Here is a 21074-nt window from a genome sequence, read left to right as displayed (position 1 = left end):
TGATGGCTGCTTTCTTCTCTTCCTGCCCCAGTAGATGGAAGCCATTCATCAGACCTCGATTATTGGTTGTGTATAGTTTGGAAGCTTCCATTTCCCTCAACAGTTTCCCACATCCTGTAGGTGCGCCTGCTTATAACCAGCAGCAGTGAAGAGAACCCGAGAGAGGAATGGGAACAAGGAGCAGAGAGGAAGAGGGCAGCACTACCCCTCAGAAGGATGCCCCCTCTGATATGAAAAAAAAAGTGACAGGCGACCCTCCAGACAGCTCCCTCCCCCTCAGAAAGTGTTAATCCATCTCACAGGGAGAGTTGGGCCTCCCCACAGGCCATTTCCCTGGGCCTCCCCGGCTGGGGATCAGGCCTATTGTTAATAAGTAATGACAGCCTGGCTCCTCCACGGATTCCCCTGGGCTTTTGTGTCAGAACCATCTTCCTTCACTGCCGCTTGAGCTGACAGGCTCCAGCTCCAGCAGGCTGCTGTGAACACAGGCCAGCCTCCACCAGGATGTCCCACGTCATCGCCTCTGGCCCCATGGGTAGTCATCAGTCCCTCCTCCTATCTCAGGTGAAGATGACATCAGCCCCAAGGGAACCTGGTAGCCTCTATCAGCAAGCAAGGGGCCTTGCCCTGGTGAGCCTGTGGAACCATCAAGGCCTAAGACTGTGGTGAGGCTCTGGCTGTCCCGCCTGGCTCATCACTCTGCTTTGTGAGGGAGTCAGCTCAGAACTGTTGTTGCTGTTGGTGAAGCTTTTAAGATACCCCAGAAATCAGGAAGATCAGGTAGAAAGTTCTTCTCCTAGTCCGACTTGGGTAACAACAGCACATTTAGCCTGGTACATTTACCTAGAAAGGGTTCACAAATGAAAGCATTCTGGAACTGTCCCAGAGGAAAAAAAAATGTTCATCTACCCTGCCTTTGCTGAGTCCTCCCTGGCCCTGGCATGCTAGGTGGTATTGGGGGCTGGGGAAGGGGGGATGGAGGACCAGGAACCTGGGAATCCTGTAAAAATCATGGTTAGGGGCATGGCTCTGTTCCAGATTTGATAGTATTTGCAAGTCGAGTTATTTACAGCATCCAAGAAGCAAGAGCCAACCAGGCAAGAGGTTTAGTAATCAAGGGACCAGTGTGTTGTGCTAGGAAATACTATACAGCAAATGAAAAGACATGCTCATATGACCTGATATTTACCATTCGCAAAGATGTATTAGGATTTAAAAAGTGGCAGAACCATTGATCCTGTGCAGTCTCATTTATGTACAATGAGACGAGTGCTCACAGCTGTTTGGGTGGTATATGGACATACGTAGATATAAATGAAAGAGGGGGTGTTTTCCGAAGCACACCCAAGAACTGGCAGTTCAGACCTCCAAGGAGGGTTCCAAGGAGAGGCCCTTCTGGAAGCAGGGGATGGGGTGGAGATGGGCATGCCAACAGTTGATTGGAAGTAGAAGCCATACAAGGAGAGGGACTGGGAGACATCAGGCATCCATGCAGCTGTGTAAAGTCACTGCTGACCCCCGGCAGAACTTGGAGCAGAAGAATGACCATCGAGAAGATGGGCACAAATGACCTGCACTGTCATGTAGCACTGTCTCTTTCAGCCATTGCCTAGGAGCTGACCACCCTTGGAGTGGCCCCAAAAGATGCTTTTCCTTAAGGAAGACATGAGAGCTCAGTCCCATGTCAGCTATTGGACACTTGGGTCTTGAGTAGTTGAAAAGAAGAGAGACGACAGGGGACATTATAGAGTGGGGTGGAGGGGGTATCAACGAAGACTTGGTACAGGACACACTCAGACACCAAGTTCTCAGCACAAAGGAAATTTATCATGAGGGGCAAGCAGGGGGCTATGGGCAAAGTCGGAGAGCAAGCAGCAGGTGGTTTTCAGAGGAGTGGGTATTTAGGGAAGAAAGGGGGAGTCTGTGCTAGGGTAAGTGGGTAAGTCCTGATTGGACAGGTTAGCCAGTGTAGCCCAAGAATGAATTTTGATTGCTGGACCTCGGTGTTTTGTCTCAGGAATGAGTCAGTGGCCAAATTAAGGAAAGGATCTTGGGGGCTAGCTTTATGAATATAATCTAAGGGTTTAGCAAGGGAGAGGGAAGGGAAAAAGGCAAGGCTTGTCTGCAATTCATGGGCCTTCCTCAGCAGTCTAATTCCTGCAGAGTGTATGCTGTCTCTATGGCCCCTTCCCTCCAGAATCCTCCTGTACTCTCAGCAGCTGCTGCTGGGCAGAACCTTGAGATGTGACTCTCTCTCTCTCTCTCTCTCTCTCTCTCTCTCTCTCTCTCTCTCTCTTCTCCTGACTACCCTCACAGGTTCTGCTCCCCTTGGAGAAGGAGTTTAGGTCATTCCCAGACTCAGTGTACTGTGTGTGACAATAATGCTGGGGACAGAAGCTAAAACTTTAGGTCTTCCTAGAGGAAATGGAAAGTCACATTGGGGCAGCATCCCACTCTTCAGGAAGGAGAGGGTTCAAGCCGTGGGCATGAGTGTCCCAGAGGAGGAGAGCACACCTCGAGCCAAGACAAGCTTCTTGGGTACATGGACATCTGATCTGAGCCTTGAAGGATATAGAAAGACAGAATGTTCTGGTAAAAGAGAACCATATGTATAAAGACAGGGAAATGGAATATTCAATGTCTATGTGGGTTCCTACCTAATTCAAATGTCTAGAAGTTGGGCTGCTTTCCAAAGAAGCCCCAATCAATATTTCCAGTAAAGTCCCACAGCCAAGTGTTTTCTCTTCATCTGGTCATGTGGCCTCCTGTGAATGTTGTATTCGTCTCCCAAACAAACAACGACCCCCCCTCCCGCCACTCCATGATGGCTCCAAAATGGCTGCCTGACTCCAGATCTCACACTCCCATCTCATACCAAGCAAATAAAGGAACAAGCCCTTCCAACAGCTACTGAGGCGGACACAGAACAAGTCTCATTTGCCCACCACCTCCCGCTGCCCTCTGCCAGGCCCAGCCAATATCTTCTGACTCCTCCTTGGCTCTAGTTGGTTTCTGTGTCTATCTCTAGACCAATCACTGAAGCTGGTACGACTTCTAGGTCCTGGAAGGGAGCTGGTTTCAGTTTGCGGTTGATGCCAGTTGGATTATGGGAACTAAGCTTGAGACCCTACAAGTTACTCCTAAGCTGAGAAAAGCAGTTGAGAAACAAAAGCTTTCAGAAGCCTCAGTAGAGGAAAAAAACAGGACAACGTAGAGATCCACACTCCCCCTCCCCCCCACACACACTTTAATTACCCATCGCTGGCATGCGCTGCATAAATTAAGAGCTCGTTAATGCTGTAATGCGTAAAACAATTTCATGCATCTTAAATATTGCTCTTGTACTTTAATTCCACATTAAGTGGTCCCCTGAAATTTTTAAATTTACAAAGTCACTGCTGTGCTACATGAAAAAGGTGCTAATTAAGTGTTAATCAGTAGCCAGATAACCTTCCGAGAACCCTACCCAAGGTCTCCAAAATGACCCATAGCCAGAGAAGGCAACGTGACGGCCACAGAATAGAGCATAGCCCAGACACCACATCCCAGCCAATTAAGGCAGATTTAGCTATTGTACAGTTCTAATTAAGCGACACCCACTATGGTGGACACGAGGCTAATAATAACACTAGGCTTTAATCCCAGCAGTGCCTCAGCTCTTCAAAACACTGGGGAAACACAGGCTGATTAACAAGTGTGCCTTGTGTTCTTGACAGACGGAGGGGCTTTGGGGTGGGTTTACTAAGAATGTGCACAAGGGTAGAAGGACCGGGGACATAAAGAGACACAGTTCCTCTCTGTAAGGGAGTCACCATTGCTTCTAGACCAGTGCTACCATGGATCTCTGCTGGTCCAAGATGCAGGAACTGAAAGGAACTCTTCAAAATCCTTGAAAGCAACTTGAAACTGGAGACAGATCGCCAACAGATCAGGTTTGAGTTTCTACCGGGAGTTACCAGTGCCATGAGCTCAGTAAGGGCTATACACAGTAGGGCAGTACGACAGCAGTCTACAATGGGGACATTCGTGTCTGTCTTCACAAGTAGTTCCAGAAGAATACAGTAGGGGAAGGGCTTTAGGAAGAGGCAGCTTAGCAGCTGTTAATGTTTCTAGATTTTTTCTTCCTGCTAGTTATGTGCTCGGGACAATACCCCACATTGCTGCTAGTCCTGTCACCTCAGTTCCTGGAAATCCTTTGTCATTCTTAAAGGCTTTTGTCCCTCAGCCAGGTCTTTCTCCTGAAAGGCGTTGCTCCAACTCTGCAACTGGGCACCATAGCTGACAGAGCTTTGCCATCAGGGCTGATGCTCCACGGCTCTGGGTATCTAGTGTACATCCACAGAAGAGATGATCATTAAGTGCTTATTAAATTCCATTTAAAAAGGTTGGGAGGCTGGATAGACAGCCCAGCAGTTACGAGCACTTGCTGCTCTTACAGAGGGACCTGGTTCAGTGCTCAGTACCTATGTGGGGCAAGTCACTCCCTGTAACTCCAACACCCTCTACTGGTCTCCAAGGGTACCTGCACACACTTGCTCATGCCACATCCACAGACACAAATAGAAATAAAGATGAAGTAGCTGGGGGTAGTGGCCCAAACCTTTAATTCCAGGAGAGGCAGGTAGAATTCTGAGTTACAAGTTCCATGATAGCCAGAACTACATGATGAAACCCTGGCTAAACAAACAAAAAGGAGGAGGAAGAGAAGGATAGAAAAGAAAAAAAGGAAATGCAAAGCAATAAGTCTTTTTAAACAATATTGTGTAAGCAGAAATTGTGTAAAATTGATCATTTCAGCCATGGTGACATTAAAGATACTTACATTCTTTCTTTCTTTTTTTTTTAAATACTCATTTATTTATGAATGTGAGTACACTGTTGCTGTCTTCAGACACACCAGAAGAGGGCATCAGATCCCATTACAGATGGTTGTGAGTCACCATGTGGTTGCTGGGTATTGAACTCAGGACCTCTGGAAGAACAGTCAATGCTCTTAACTGCTGAGCCATCTCTCCAGCCCAATACTTACATTCTTATGCAACAACTAGCATCATTCCTCTGTGTGTGTGTGTGTGTGTGCATGCGTGTGTGTATGAACACTCCAGTGAACCATAGCACGCTTATGGAGATCAGAGAATGACTTGCAGGACTGAATTTTCTCCTCTGCCATGTGAGTCCTAGGGATCAAACTCATGTTGATCCCTTGTTGGCCACCACAGTTAAGAGGACTGACTGCTCTTGCAGAGGACCTGGGTTCAGTGCCTTTAACTTCGAGGCAGCCCTTTAACTTCAGCTCCAAGGGACCCAACGCCCTCTTCTGGCCTCTGAGGGCACCTGCACACATGGAGAAGCAGGCAGGCACATATAATGAAGTCTTTGAAAAACAAAACGTGCTTTGTTAAGTGGATTCTGTTAAAACAACAACAAAACTAAGATCATCGCTTAGTTCTTTGAGAAGAGACTGGCCCTTCAGTTCTTCCTGTGTGTGCTGGAGGCACAGAAAAGGGTGTGGCCATTACTGGAAGTGGCAGCAGACAACAAGTGGGGGTCTTGCATTTCACAGAAATCTTCCCTTTCTTGCCCCTGATTGCTCAGGAGCCTTGCCAGATTTGCTCCACAGTTTAGTTTCTTGAACATGTGACTTCCAAATGTGATGGTAGAAATGGCCTTGAAATCCAAGCAACGCTTGCTCTCTTGATGGGTCACCGTGAGCCTAACCTCTCTGAGCATGGTCTACAAAATTGGAATGAGTTAAATCGTGATAGCATGCACCTGTAGTTACAGGTATTTTGGATGTCAGCTACGCCAGCATAGCTGACTGAGTTCCTTGGATCGGCGGAGGGCTGAGGGCGAGAGAAAGAAAGACAAAGAGTCATCTGGTAAAGAACCAAATGCTCTATTTTCAACTGTGTAGCTCCCTTTTATACTCCCCACAAAACAGGAACAAAACAGGAACAGGAACAAAACAGGAACAAAAACAGGAACAAGGAGATACACTTGGCAGCCTACTACCTAGGCTTAGATTTCTCCTTGAGCAGTCTTCTCAGAGAAATGCATAGAGACGGGGGAACGGGCATAACAGCTCAGGTGCAGAGGATGGTGACTCACATTTGGAGACTGATGCAGGAAGTTTGCTTGAGCTCAGGAATCCAAGGCTGGTCTGAGTAGGATCCAGTAGATAGTGGGGACATGCTGGAGTGATACAGACCCACAAGGCTGTTGAAGACTCTGATGAGGTGGTGCATTTTAACAAGCTAGCAACTGCTTGAGCCTGCTCTTACATCAAAGAATAAAAGAACAGTTTATTATTCACACTTCCTGTTAAAAATAGCTACAGAACCACACCCCCTGTGTCTTTGGGGATATTTCTGGTCTTCCCTCCCTTATCTCTCCTACCCTCCAACCTAAGGAAAAGTTCATGTTTCAGCCAATGTCACGGCATGCCACCACCATACTGCCAAAGGAACAAACAGTCCAAGTATTGCTTGAAGTGGGAACCGTGCTCTGGGGCTGCACAGCAGAAGTAAAAGGCCAAAGGACCAAGTGACTTTCCCCAGAGGAGCCCACGAGGTACAGTGCCACCTCCATTCATTCTCCTCCTCTCTCCGAGCCCCAGAAAGCTGCCCCTGGCACTCATTCGAAAGGGCCCCTAACTGGTTCCCATTGACCCATTAAGATATGTCTACCTGGGCTAACTGGTCCTTGCACAGAGAGAGCACATTCTTTATAAGGTTCTGTCTCTGAGTTGACTGTGTCCCTTTCTTAGGTGGTATGTTGTTTGGTCTTAAATGTCAACTTGCCACAACCTAGAATTACCTGGCAAAAGAGTCTCATTTGAGGAATCCCCTTCAGTCGCGTTGGCCCGTGACCATGTCTGCAGGGGATTGTCTTGATTGTTGGTAGATGAGGGAAGACCTAGCCACTGTAGGTGGCGCCATTCCCTGGGCAGGTAGTCATGGACTGTGTAAATGAGAAAGGTTAGCTGAGCATAAGCAACCTAGCAAATAGACAGCATGGGTGCATTCAATTTCTATCTATGGATGCTATGTGATTACGTGCTTGAGTTTCTGCACTGACTTCCCTGAAAAGATACCCTATAAGCCAAATAAACTCTTTTCTCCTTAATGTAAATATAATTATATATAATTACTACGTATAATTACTTTTATGTGTATGTGTGTGACCCTGCTATACATGTATGTACTATATTTGGGCAGGTACCAGAGGAGGACAGAAGAGGGCATCAGACCCCCTGGAACTGGAGTTATATACAGTGATGTGGGTGCTGGGAACTATACCCAGGTCTTCTGCAAGAACAGCAAGTTCTCTTAACTGCTGAACCTTCACCAGAGGCCAAGCAGACACTCTGAGCTCTTAGGTTTCCAAGACTCTATAGCCAGGAGTAACATAAACCTCTATTCTTGGTAAATTATCCAGCCTATGGTATTTTATGATGACAAGAGAAAACAGACTAAGCCTGGGAGCCTACCTAACGCAAGCACCACATGGTATGTGAGGGTCATTCCGAGCAGGGCAAGTGTCCAGGCACTGCTTCATAGTCCCTGTCTGTTTCATCCTTCTGTCTTCTCCTTTGAATCCTTACTTGAAGGAAACACGAGTTGGGCTACAACCAATAAAATGAGATCTGAGGCTGGGGAAACATCATCTGATAGGTACTGATGAACTCTTCAGGCAGTATCCCTGAGCAGGCCTGGATGAGAGAGGGAGCTTAGAGGATCCATTTGGGAATGCTGCCTCTATGTGGGTACACACTACTTTACCTCTCCTGGCCTCCATATGAGGCCTTTGTTGGTCACCATTAAAACAGAACTTGACCTCCTCTGCCTGCCTGTTTTTGTCTTAGCAAAGCCATTGGATTTCGGGCAAGTCAGAGTATTACAAACTATATTAAAGAAGGCGCCACGGAGAACTCAGGCCCACATGTAATGCATCTAGATTTGGGGTCTTTGGGACAAGTGGAGGGAAAGACTGACAGAACCAGAGGAAACAGTGTCTTCCAGATACAACAGGGTAGCAGCTCATATGAACTCACACCCATGGTTACAGCATGCACAAGACCATCACAAGCTCAAGCTACACAAAAATCCAAGCATGGGGCTGGATGACGGGGAAAACAACATGAAATCCCACTGCTGACTGAGCAATTCCTAGCATTTGGTAGCTGCTGGAGAGAGGGAGAATCTTTGCTTTAATCATGGGACCCCTGGTAGATCAACCACATTCCAGGGCAGGGCTCAATCCCAATGTTGGACAACACAAACTGGGCTAGAGATTGTGAGGGGACTCAAAGTTGTACAAGTGGCAAGAGGAAGGTGGAGAGGCTGGATTTGAAAGAGTCGGGGTACGGGAGCATGGATATGATAAAAATGTATTCTATGTGTGCTGGCCAGATGGCGCATCAATTAAGAGCACTTGTCATTCTTCCAGAGGACCCAAGTTAATTCCCAGCACCCACATCAGATAGCTCACAACTGTCTGTAATTCTGATTCCAGGGAAATCCCAGGCTTTTGACTTCTGTAGACATTAACATTCATTTGCCCAAGCCCCACCCCCACACACTCAGATTTAAAAAAAATATTATATGAAATTCTCAGACAAGTAATGAAACATTATCTGTACAAAGTCTCTGACAGACGAAGTTAAGGAAGGTGAGGTTTCTCTTGGCTCACAATTTCAGGCGCTATTTCACGGCAGGAAGGCATGGCTGCAGGGACAGGAGGCAGCTGGCCACACTGAATCCACAACTGGGAAGCAGAGAGGGGTCCCTGCTTCTCCTCAGCGTGGTTTTCCCCTTCTCCCTTTTTATTCTGTCAGAACCCAAGTCTGTGGGACGGTGTTCTAAATTTGAAGTGTTTTTTTTCCCCTTAATTAAACCTCTCTGGAAATTCTCACATAGATGGCGGAGGTTTTTCTTCAAGGTGACTTGAAATCTGGTCAAGCTGACCAGAAATAGAGCTGCCCAAACTTTCTTCTTCAAACAAAAACAAAAACAAAGCAAAACAAAGCAAAACACTACTTGGATGCTTCCTTCCAAAAGGCTTCTTCCTAGCCTCTACCTGAAGGCCCAAGAGCCTCTCCTTGGCAACAGATGATTGAATAAGGGGTGGGCACCTGACTCTACTGGACCAATCAGATTCTCCATGAAGAATTTGAAGTCAGGATCTCTTTGGTCTTTCTTTGGTTCTGTTGGACAATAGGCCATGTTGGAGCAAGAAGAATCCCACTTGGATTCTGTCTTTTAGGAGCTCAGCACCAGTGGAGTGTCATGGCTTTGGCTTGAAGTTGGACAACTAGATGTCAACTCATGAGACCATGCCCCTGCCCTACACCACCAAAGGGACCTCATACACATTCTAAGAATCCAGAATGGAGGAAGTGTGGTTCTGGGATGTTTGGTTCTGGTAGCTTTTTAGCTACCTGAACTAAGAGAAGGCCTTGTGCCGTGTGTGGTTCTGGACACCGGGAAGTCAGATGTGACCTGGACGTTTTCCCCACAGAGTAGCCGAAAAGACAGATAGGAAAGCAGTGAGTTGGAAGGACAACAGGGATCGGGTCCCTTAGCATAGCATCAAGGCCCTCTTGCCTCTCCAGAGGTTGCAGTCAGTGCCAGAGGGAAACGGTTCTGTCTTGGGTCCCTGAGATAGCCTTTTCTGAGATATGCTTTTCTGAGATATGCTTTCCCCATAGATTCTGCCTTCTTGCTTAAGATATGCAAATGTGCTCCTGTACTCTGGTGCTCTGGGGCCACGCCTGTACAAGGTACCACCTCATGTGGTGTAGTTAGCTCACACCTCCAGAAGGACAGGTTAGCCATGTTTTGTAGACACCCTGTTATAACCTTTCAGTCTCCACCTGGCTGCTTTTTGCCCTTTGGAGTTAACTTGTTCTCGAGCCACTGATAAGCCTGTGTCACAGATCTGATGGCTTTCCCACGCCCCTTCCCCTTTGTGATGGTTTGTATATGCTCAGGCCAGGGAGTGGCACTATTAGGAGGTGTGGCCTTGTTGAAGTAGGTGTGTCACTGTTCGTTTGGGCTTTAATACTCTTATCCTAGCTGCCTGGAAGCCAGTTTTCCACTAGCAGCCTTCAGATGAAGATGTAGAACTCTCAGCTCCTCCTGCACCATGCCTGCCTGGATGCTGTCATGTTCCCACCTTGCTGATCCTCTGAACCTGTAAACCAGCCCCAATTAAATGTTGTCCTTATAAGAGTTGCTTTGGTCATGGTGTTTGTTCATGATAGTAAAACCCTAAGACACCCTTCTTGGCTTCTGGTTGTCCCAAGTTGTTCCTCCCTCACAGGCAACCATGTAGTTCTGGGGACTCCCCTCCTCTCCTGCTTCTCTTTGCTTTTTGACTTTTTGCCAACCTTTCCTAGCTTTTCCTAGTAAGTATTACTCTGGAAACCTTTCAGCATCTTTGTTTCTCCAGTCAGCCCCTACACACACCCTTCCATCTCTGGTCCCCAAATTCAACATCCAACCTAGCTGTGAAGGTCCCTCATTCCCAATCAGCTACTAGAAGCCTCAATGTGGGTGCTCCAGAGTCCTCTCCATGTTTCCCCTCTCAAGTCTGACCCCTCTTTATGTTTCCTTACTGCGTTAATGAGGCAGGATGTCTCTGTGGCCCTCCTCCGTGATGCTGGAGCTGGGGAATTTTGGTAGGGAATTTTGGCTGTGTTCCTCATCCATCTCTCTGCCAGGAAATACCCATGTGGGCCTCACTCAAATCCAAGTTTCACCTTCCTCACTTTCTCCTTGCCACTTGCATCAGCACCTGAGAGTACTGGCACTGAGATGCTCCTCACTAGTCTTGGTGATACACATGACCCAGCCTATGGACTTGGAGGAAGACCCTTGGGGTCTGTGTACCATCTGTGGGGAGGCTGTACATTTCGACTCCTCCTAGAGGTTGTTCACGTGATTTTTGCTCTCCCAGAGAGATTCTGTTCCTTTATGGCTCTCAGAACCCTTTCGATGAGCAACCAAAGAGATCTAGGGAGTGAGTGCCTGTCAGGATGCACCCTGTAGAAACCAGGCTGGGATGGAACAAGACGGTCTCACTTGGATTTCATCATTTAGGAGCCTAGCAACAGTGAGGTGTCACTGCCTTTAGCTTGAGGTTGCACATCTTAGATAGCAACCCATGAGGCCACGGCCCCTCCCTGCACTGTCAAAATGACCACAATTATCTCCATGTACAGCACAAGGATCCCTTCTGGAAGAAGTGTTCTCTTTAAGGGATGTGGCAGTTAGGGAAGCACAGCAATTGTAACAAGGTCTTCCCACAACTGGGTATTTACTATTGACGTGAACCCCGAAGTGGTTGTTCCTGAAAGACAGGGCTTTCTCCTCCATGGGGAAAGGAGTTCAGGGACCTATGTTCTTTCTGACTTGTAGCTCTGATAGACCCATCCCTAACAAGATGTCCATTTTTTCTCCTCCCCCACAAATGGCCAAAAAAAAAATTTGCAAATTGCAAATAGGGTTGGGAAATGTAGTCCCTGAAAGTGGCTTTGGGAAGTGACTAGTTTCTTTCTCAATGCCTAGCTACTGTATAGCAATTTCCTCCCAGTTGAAGCATTCCATCTGAGAGAGAGGCGCCTTCAAACTGACTCAAATGAAAGTAACACCAGATCGAGCAAATTCCTCCCTCCTTGAGGCTGTGTAAGCAGAAAGGGGAAAGGTGAGGCTCCAACTTCTTCAGCTGCCTGCAAGTTTTGGGGACAGCTTCAGGTTTCCAGCTTTTGGAGTCATCACCCATGCTAGAGTGGGCTTTCAGAGATACCACCATCTTTAAGTAGCCCATGCTCCTGTGACCCCTTACCCACATTCCTATAAGTTACCCCAGTAAACTCATTGGATAACCAAGTTGGACTCTGATAGCATCATTATTTTGGTCTGTTGTCAGTCCCCTACCTAGACTGAGTGATGTTTGCTCATGTCTCCCCAGGAACAATGTTACACAACACTGGTACATTGAGCATAGTGACTCATTAATCTCAAAACTTATCATCTGTTATGACGCAGAGAGATTCTAAGGCACTGGAGTGCAGAACAAGACAATCTTAATATAAACAGTTGGTACATGCCTTCAAGAGAAGAGGCAGGAGACAGGTTTGGAAAGGCTAGACCTCCAGGAGATAACGTGATGGAACCTCCATGGAGGTACCTAAAATCAGAGAGGCAGCTCTGCATTTGGGGTTATGATGCTCTCCTGTTTTAGCCCCATTACCCAATTTTGCGTTTAACTCTTGCTCTACATAACTCTTGAATGGAGGGCCTCTGAAAGGCTACCTGGCTCTTTGGTGTCATGAGGCAGCCAGTTCTTAGCTTTGAGATGAAGGTCAGGTCTTTGTGATGCTGTGTCCTCTTATTGCTGAGCAGTTGCTAGAGGACAGAGAAAACTGGGCTAAGACATAATCCAACACTCTCAGCCCTCTCAATGCAGAGTCACCTGCAGCAAGACAGAATGGAATAGATCCCCAAATTACACTGTAGCCATTAACAATGTGCTGGTATCCAGAATACATAAAGAGCACAACAGCTAAACAAGTGCAAGTCATTGAGTCAGTTAGTGGGTAAGTAAACAGTTTTCAAAAGATGAAATACAGGTGACCAATAGATTAATGTGAAAAAATATTTATCACCTTAGTCATCAGGGATATTGAACTAAAACTACTCTGAGATGCCATCTCGATCCAGGTGAAATGACTATCATCAAGAAAACAAATGTCAGGCCAGGTGTGACAACTTAACCCAAGCACTGAGGAAGGAGAGAGGGGACGATCTCTACATGAGCTCAAGGCCAGCTTGGTTTACATGGAAAATTCCAGGCCAGCCAGGGCTACACAGTAAGAACCTCTCTGAAAGGGGATGGGGGTTACAAATACCAAATGCTGGCTGCCTGCAGGATGTGCAGACAGTTTCAGGGCTCCAATTTTAGTGTGTAGAATGGGCTTCTCAGTGATGCAGTGTGGAGGCCTCAGAAAACCTAAAACTGCCCTATGACCTAGTATGATGATTAATATGAATTGTCAATTTGACAGGTTCTAGAAAATCGAAGGTAAGTCTTTTGTCAGGGCCAAGTACCTCCATGCCTGATGATCCTGATTTGGTTAACTGAGGTGGGCAGACACATCTAAATTGGGTGGCACCATTCCCTGAGCTGGGGTCCGGGGTCCTAGACTGAATAAAAAGGAGAAATCTAGCTTAATAGTAGCATTCCTCATTCTTTGTGTCCTGAATGTGGACGCAGTGTGACCAGCGGCTTCTTCAAGTTTTTGCCACTCTCATCCATTGCCATGATGGACTGTACCCTATAACTATGAGGCAAAATAAAACCTTTGTTCCTTACATTACTTTTGTTGTGTTTTTTATATCCCAGAGATAAGACAAGTATCTTAGATACTCAGGCATACCACTCTTGAGTATATAGCTTCAGAGGGATCTAACTGATTGAGCAGACCACAGAAAACCTTACACACCCATGTCTATCCCTGTACTATTCACAGGAACCAGGAGACGGGAGCAGCCTAGATGCCCATCAACAGCAAAAGGGGGTGGAGGAAATGTGGTAGATACTGTCTTGTTGCTTTTCTACTGCTATGAAGAAACAGCATGACAAAGGCGCCTTTTAAAGAAAGCATTTAATTTTATAAAAGAAAGCATTTAATTTGGGGGCTCACAGTTCCAGAGGATAGTAAAGTCTGTGAACTAGCTGAGAGAGTACATGTTCTGACTAGAAGCAGAAGACAGAATGGGGGGAGGGGACAGAGAAAGAGAGAGAGAGAGAGAGAGAGAGAGAGAGAGAGAGAGAGAGAGAGAGAACTGAGAACGGTATGAGTCTTTTGAAACCTCAAAGTCCACCCCCAGGGACATTCCTCTTCCAACAAGGCCACACCTCCTAATTCTTCCCAAACAATTCCATCAACTGGGGACCAACTATTCAAATATATGTGCCTATGAGGACCATTCTCATTCAAACCATCATACTACGTATTCAGCCATAATAGAGAATGAAATCATGACACTTACTTGTAAGAAAGTGGATGGAATGGGAGATCATTGTATTAAGAAAAATAAGCCAGACACAGAAAGACAAACATAACATATATTCTCTCATTCATGGAAGTTAGCTTTACAAAAAAAAAAAAAAAGGCTGGGTATAGTGCCTCATGTCTATAATTTAAGCACTTGGGAGACTGAGAAGAGTTGCTGTGAATTCAAGGCCAGCATACTCTACACTGTCTTAGTAAATACTCAGTCTTAGAAAAGGAAGTTAATAACAAATACTAAGAGTTAAATATGATTAAAGTACCTTAAATGTATGAAATGTCACAATGAAGTTTCACGATGTACAACTAATACATGGTAATAAAAAATAAAATTGATTTAGATTGAGTGAAATTAAAAACCTAATGTCAGGCTGGGAACATGACTCAGGTTGTTATTAGCTGTTTTGAGAGGAGAATCACAGGTTAGTGAAGGAAAAGGTTCTTTTCATAACAGTTAAAGTAGGAGTGACTTAGTCTTCACTCGTGAGCTATTTGTGTGTGAGGGTGTCCCTATCTAGAGAGACATCAGGGCATCATGTCATCTTTTTTTAAAACATATGTATGTTTCTATGAGACCCCATAGAGGCCAGAAAAGGGTGTCAGATCTCCTGGAACTAGAGCTGCTGGCAGGACCAAAAGTCAGGTTCTCTGGAAGAGCAGCAAGAACTCTTAACCGTGGAGTCATCTCTCCAGCCCCGTTGCTTTAAGTAGTTAACTTCTCAGTGAAAGCTGTCTTCCTGGAAGCAGGTCATTGGACAGGGCACTGTGAGTCATTAGGCGTTAGGCGACACAGTTGTGTAAGACCTCATAGTTACTGGAGGACAGTCGGGCTCCAAGTACCCATGGCCTGGTTGTTACTGAGTGGTACCTTAACCCTTGACTCTGTCCTTTTGTGTCTACATTAGCTTGCAGGAGTTGACAGTGCCAAGCAGATCACAGAGGAGGGATGGGTAGCACGGTGAACGTGATAATCAAGGCAGGTGGGAACTGGACACTTTAAATGCGTGAGCAGCCCTTGTAGGCTCTGAAAGATAGCATGACAATTGGATGCACCCAGAAGAATCTGTGTCTGAATGTGCTGTGTTTCCTCATGTTTATCCATCTTCTCTCCTGCTCCCTCTCCTTCTTTTCCTTTTGTTCTTTCTCTCCTTGTGTTTTTGTTTGGTTGTTTAGGGGGTTTTTGGATTTTGGGTTTTCTGAGGCAGAGTCTTGCTAAGTAGCCAAAGCTAATCTCCAACTTGGGGCAATCCTCTTGCTTCTGCTTCCCCAGTGCTAGGATTACAGCTCTGAGCCACTGCAACAGGCTGAAATTGCTGGTGTGTGTGTGTGTGTGTGTGTGTGTGTGTGTGTGTGTGTGTGTGTGTGTTTCTGATATGGAGACTAAACCCAGGCTTTGTTGTCTCCCACTGGACTACATCTCCAGTCTGTATCTCCTAATTTTTAAAGAACATGTTGATGTGGACATTTCCATGTATGAATCTTGGATAGTATCCATCTATTATTAATTATATTATTTTACCTCCAAAGATACTGATCACTTGAGCTCTTTGGAATGTGACTTTGTCTGGAACTGGGGTCATTGAAATTGGGTTATGATGAGATCACCTTATAACATAATGTGGGTACTTAATCCAATAGGATGCCTATCCTTAAGACTTGTGCATTGCCAGGTGTTGTGGTTTTTAATTCCAGAACTCCGGGGGCAGAAGTAGGCAGATCTCTATGAGTTTGAGGCCAGCTTGATCTACACAGTAAAAGAAAAAGAAAAGCCTTGAAAATTTTGTGCATGAGGTTGGAGACACACAGCCTGTTCTTGCAAAGGCCCCAGGTTCATTTCCTAACACCTACATGTTAGCTCGCACCATCTTTGAGTCCAGTTCTGGGGACTCAATGCCTTCTTCTGGCAGCTACAGGTATAATGCACACACAGGGTGCACAGACATACATGAAAGAGAACACCCATACACATACAAGGTAAAATAAATATAAGATTTGGGTTCTATTACTACAAGTCAGTTGACTATCAGCAGCTAAGAGACCGGCCTAGTGCAAGTTGCCCTAGTGCCTGAAGAAGGAGAGGGAACCAGCTGATAGCTGACCTTGGTTTCTAGTCTCCAAATGTGAAAGAAGCCATGTTAGCCATGGCTTTCCACTCTGCACCAGCTGAACACTACGTCAGCTACTTTTTTCTTTGCTACGACAAATACCTCACAAGAGACAACTTTCAAGGAGGACCAGCTTACTTGGTTATACAGATTAAGAAAAGACTTAGCTCACCGTGGCCAGGAATGCATGGAGAAAAAAGCCTGAGAAAGCTGGCTCCATATGTCTGCAGTCAGGAAGGGGACAGACGGGAAGTGACACTGGAGTAAATAACTTTCAGGCCCATTCCTAGTGACCCACTTCCTCTAGCTAGGCTCTACTTGCCCAAAAGGGCCACCAGCTGGAGACCAAGTGTTCAAATACATGTGCCTGTGGGGAACATATCACATTCAAACCAGAGCACACACCTATACCACTGAGTGCTTCTACTATGTCAATAAAATTGTGTCACAATTTATTAAGTCAATATTCAGTGTTTATAATATGTTAATGTATGCAGTCACCTGGTTCAGGAGGCTCTAAATACTTGTTCTTTGCAGAACAAAGTTTTGTTTTCTTTAGAGTTAATATTTATCTCTTCCCCTATTTTTATTTTGTTACCCTTCCTACCTATATAGTGTAGATTGACTCCAGAAGCAGTGAGTGTTTCTCCTAAATACATGCAAACAAACCCCTCAAATTTCTTGATTTTTAATTGGAGACCCTCATCCCAGAATCCTGTCCAGAGTGGTACTGTCAGGGTACCACTCTGGGCTAGCGGTTGGTCCTCTGAATACTACATACTAATTTTTTTGGCCCTGAATGTCTCTCAGAGGTCTTAAAGACCTGGTCCCTAAGAGTTTTGCCACCTTTGGGAGATGGCAAAACTTTATGAGGTGAGCCATCTTTAGGACACTAAAGGTGTTCTCTTTAATAGGATTGTGGGACCCCAACCTCTTCCTTCTCTTTCTTGCTCCCTCCCAGGCTATGATGTAAGCAGCTTTGTTCTAACACCTCCACCCCCCATGATGTATTGCCTTACTCCAGACCTAAAACAGAGCTAACTGGTCATGGACTGCATTCTCCAACACAGAGAACCAAAACTAACCTTTTCTCTTTATAAGGTAGTTTTCTCAGATATTTTCTTATAGTGCTGGGAAGATTAACATCACACTTTCCACATTCAGATCAATTATTTACTTTACTGCTTTGTAAGAAAAATCATCTCAAAACTTAGTGGCTTAAAATGGCAAGGATCGTCTATTTACTCTGCCTTCAAGGCAGCACCCCTGTTTCCTGTATGGTAGCTTTGTGGGCAATGGCACGTGCTATCCTGACTATAGAACCCTTTATATTCAATTTCTTCTGGAAGTGAATCCCGGATCAGATGCCTTGGGAAGAAGAGACGTGGTGACTTGGCTAGGAGGGGCGGCAGAGTCTTCTATGACTTTTTTGAAGTCTGGTTTCTAATCCTTCTAAGAATTCTGTGCCTTGTGAGTCCTCTGTCTCTCAGGGATTCTGCTTGCTAAGTTGGCTTGTTTCTTGCCATTTCCAAGCCTACAGTCATTCAGTGTCTTGGTTTCATCTCTGTTGCTGTGATAAAACACTCTGGCAAAAAGCAACTTAGGAAAATTGTTTGACTGGCAGTTCTAGGTGACAATGACAATCTATCATTGCAGGGAAGTCAAGGCAGGCACTTAAAACACCACATCTACAGCTAGTAGCAGAGGGGGAGGGGGAGGGGGAGGGAGAGGGAGAGGGAGGGAGAGAGGGAAGGGAGAGGGAGGGAGAGAGGGAGAGAGGGAGAGAGGGAGAGAGGGAGAGAGGGAGAGAGGGAGAGAGGGAGAGAGAGAGAGAGAGAGAGAGAGAGAGAGAGAGAGAGAGAGAGAGAGAATAACCTTTCTCTCGTCTAGCTTTCTGTTCTCTTATATTGTTCAGGAATCCCTGCCTAGGGAATGGTGCGACCCACAGTGGGCTGAGTCTTCCTGCACAAATTAACAATCAAGATATCAAGATAATTGTCCACAGAAAGGCCCACAGGCCAACCTGATCTAGGCAATTCCTCACCAAGATTCTCTTCCCAGTTGATTCTATCTAGGTTGTACCAGGCTGACAGATCCTAGCATTTCCTTTCTTTCTGCTTTTTACTGTTGTTTATTTTTGGTTTGGGGGATTGGTTGTTGTACTGACAATGGAACTCAGGGCTTGAAGCATGCTAGGCCAATACCCTACCATCAAATTTCATCCTTGACCTCAGCTTCCAGAATTTTCCAAGTGTTGGTCTGTTAAGTCAGTTACCTTTTGTCTGTTTGCTCTATGGTTGCCAAAATGTTAATGATATCTTTCACTGGCTGCATTTTTCTCTCTCACTTTTTATTTCTGCCCTAATGTATTTAGAACTGGAAAAAAAATCCCATTACTGCCATTTTAAAGAGAGCTGTGGGGCGTAAGATGGGGGCACATAAGTGCTCAATATCCCATGGCTAATTGGAAATTATCTATCCTTTTTTTTTTTCATTCAATAACTGTTGAGATGCTCCCAGCAAGAGGAACTGTGTCTGTCATTTCTTGGGTAGCTTTCCACAGCAAATACAACTCTGCATCAAATTCTAGACAAAAGGACAATGATGCGCCGGCTATGCAAGAGGGCATTGAGAAAGATGTTAAACTCCATTCTCCTCCAACGTGTCCTGCTTTGATGATGGCTGCTGCCCTTGCAAATGTCAGGCCAGCCCCAAATAATTCCTTGAGTCCTAGCCATACCTTTGCTGGTACAGCTGATGTGTGTGTGCGTGTCTGTGTGTGTGTGGGGGGGGGGTCATTCAGCTTTTTTTTTACATCTCTCTCCCTGCTGATTATAAGATACAAAGAAATGGGCTGGTGTGATGCCTCTGTGGATACAGGAGCTTGCTGCCAAGCCTGACGACCTGAGTTTGTTCCTAGGACCCACATGGTAGAAAGAGAGAACTGCCACAAATGTCCCTTCACTATACACTATGACACACATGCCCCCCATAAGCAAAGAAACAAGATACATGGAAGGTCCAACAGCTTTGCAGGCTGAACTGAAATAAATCTGCTTTGGAGTCCCTTCTGGAAGACACGCTTATCACTCTGGATATGTGTGGGGAGGGCACAGTGGGTGGGTTATTTAACCCAAGTGAACCCAAGAAGGATCATGGAGTCACAAACAGGCAAGAAAGGGCCAAATTGACAAGTACAGGTGCTAGAACCTGGTTAGGTACTGCAGAGACCCCAAAACACCAGATCCAAAAATGTTCTTTCCTGAGGCCAGGAACATCAGAAGAAAGGTCTGATTCTTGGATCCAGATACTTCTGACTCCTGCCTGGAAGCTATAGGGAAGACTGACTGAAAGTGAGAAGGGGAAACTGCCCCCCCTTGTGGTTGTGCCAACAGAACTGACCAGCTCATTCCCTCCCCATGGATCACCCAAGACTAGCAGCTGGGTGGTGGTTACTCCATGCTTGCTACACAGGCGCCCTGTCTTCTCTCATTTAAGTTTCCACCAATGACATCTATAAAACAAAGCAACGTAAAACTTCTTTTTTTGTTGTTTGTTTTGTTTTTTTCGAGACAGGGTTTCTCTGTGTAGCCCTGGCTGTCCTGGAACTCACTCTGTAGACCAGGCTGCCCTCGAACTCAGAAATCCGCCTGCCTCTGCCTCCCAAGTGCTGGGATTAAAGGCATGCGCCACCACCGCCCCGTAAAACTTCTAAAACTCACCAACACTCTGTGTCTGTGAGTTTCATTTTCTGAATTCGTGAGGAAACTGGGAAAGCCAAGGTGGCTTTGGTGGCTGTTGAGTTTTCCAGAACCCTAGGTCCCCAAGCTAAGCCCGCTAGAAAAGAGAGTAAAGTCTTTCATCAAATTCAAAGATACCTCCAAAATTCCTATATCAACGTCAATCGGCAAAGCAAATGTAGGCTAGAGAGATGGCTCAGCAGTTCTGAGTACTGTTCTTGCAGAGGACCAGAGTTCGGCTCCCAGGATCCCCAGCAGGCAGCTTGCAACCACCTATAACTCTAACAGCAGGGCCTGTCTTGCCTCCTGTGCTCATGTGCACACTTCCACACAGAGAAATTCACATATATATACATGTAACTAAAAATAAAATATTATAAAACCCAACAAACATGCCTTTACTTTTTCATGTCTGTCTTCTCTCACTGAATAAGGTGTCTGGAAAATTCACCAGTATTACTGAGGTCATTGCTTCTTTTTTTTTTTTTTTAATCACAGTGGGATTTCACCACAGGTGAGTCTGTTCTGTGACTCTACCTCAGGCAAGCTATCTGCCTGCTGAGGATGGGAACGTTCAATTTGTGGGTAAAGGCAGGTCCAGGAATGAGGTCCTCTCAGTTTTCCAGCAGGATATTTAAGGAACAAGGTCCTTTCCTTGAAAACTTTCCAGATCTGACTTGCCTAAGAGAAGCAGGGATGTAAAATGCAGACAGAAAGGGTCTGTGACTCAGGAGGCTGGAAGCCTGAGGACTGCATGCAGAATATTCAGAATATTCAGATCTCTTGTCATCTCCCACCTTGTGACCTTGACCAAATGCAGCCTTGCCATAACTGCAGCACAGACCAGCCTTTCCTAGACCCTTTTCTAAGGTCTGCCCCTGGAGCAGAAGCCCACATAAAGGCCAGGATTCTTCTGTGCTCACTAAAGAAAGAAAGAGCTGACTTCCCCATTTGGCATGGAAAATTGCTGTATTTTGAATGTCTGTGTTCCCTATATGCTCCTGCCTGGAAAACCTGACTCTCAAAAGGAGGGATTCAGAGGTGGACCTGTTGTGAGATTGGGTCAAGCGGTGAATGGCATCAGTGACCTTATAAGATAGGGTGTGTGTGTGTGTGTGTGTGTGTGTGTGTGTGTGTGTGTGTGTGTGTGTG

Source organism: Grammomys surdaster, unplaced genomic scaffold (assembly GCF_004785775.1).
Source record: "Grammomys surdaster isolate TR1022 unplaced genomic scaffold, NIH_TR_1.0 182, whole genome shotgun sequence".
Taxonomy (NCBI): Eukaryota; Metazoa; Chordata; class Mammalia; order Rodentia; family Muridae; genus Grammomys; species Grammomys surdaster.
Note: the sequence above shows the minus strand (reverse complement) of the source record.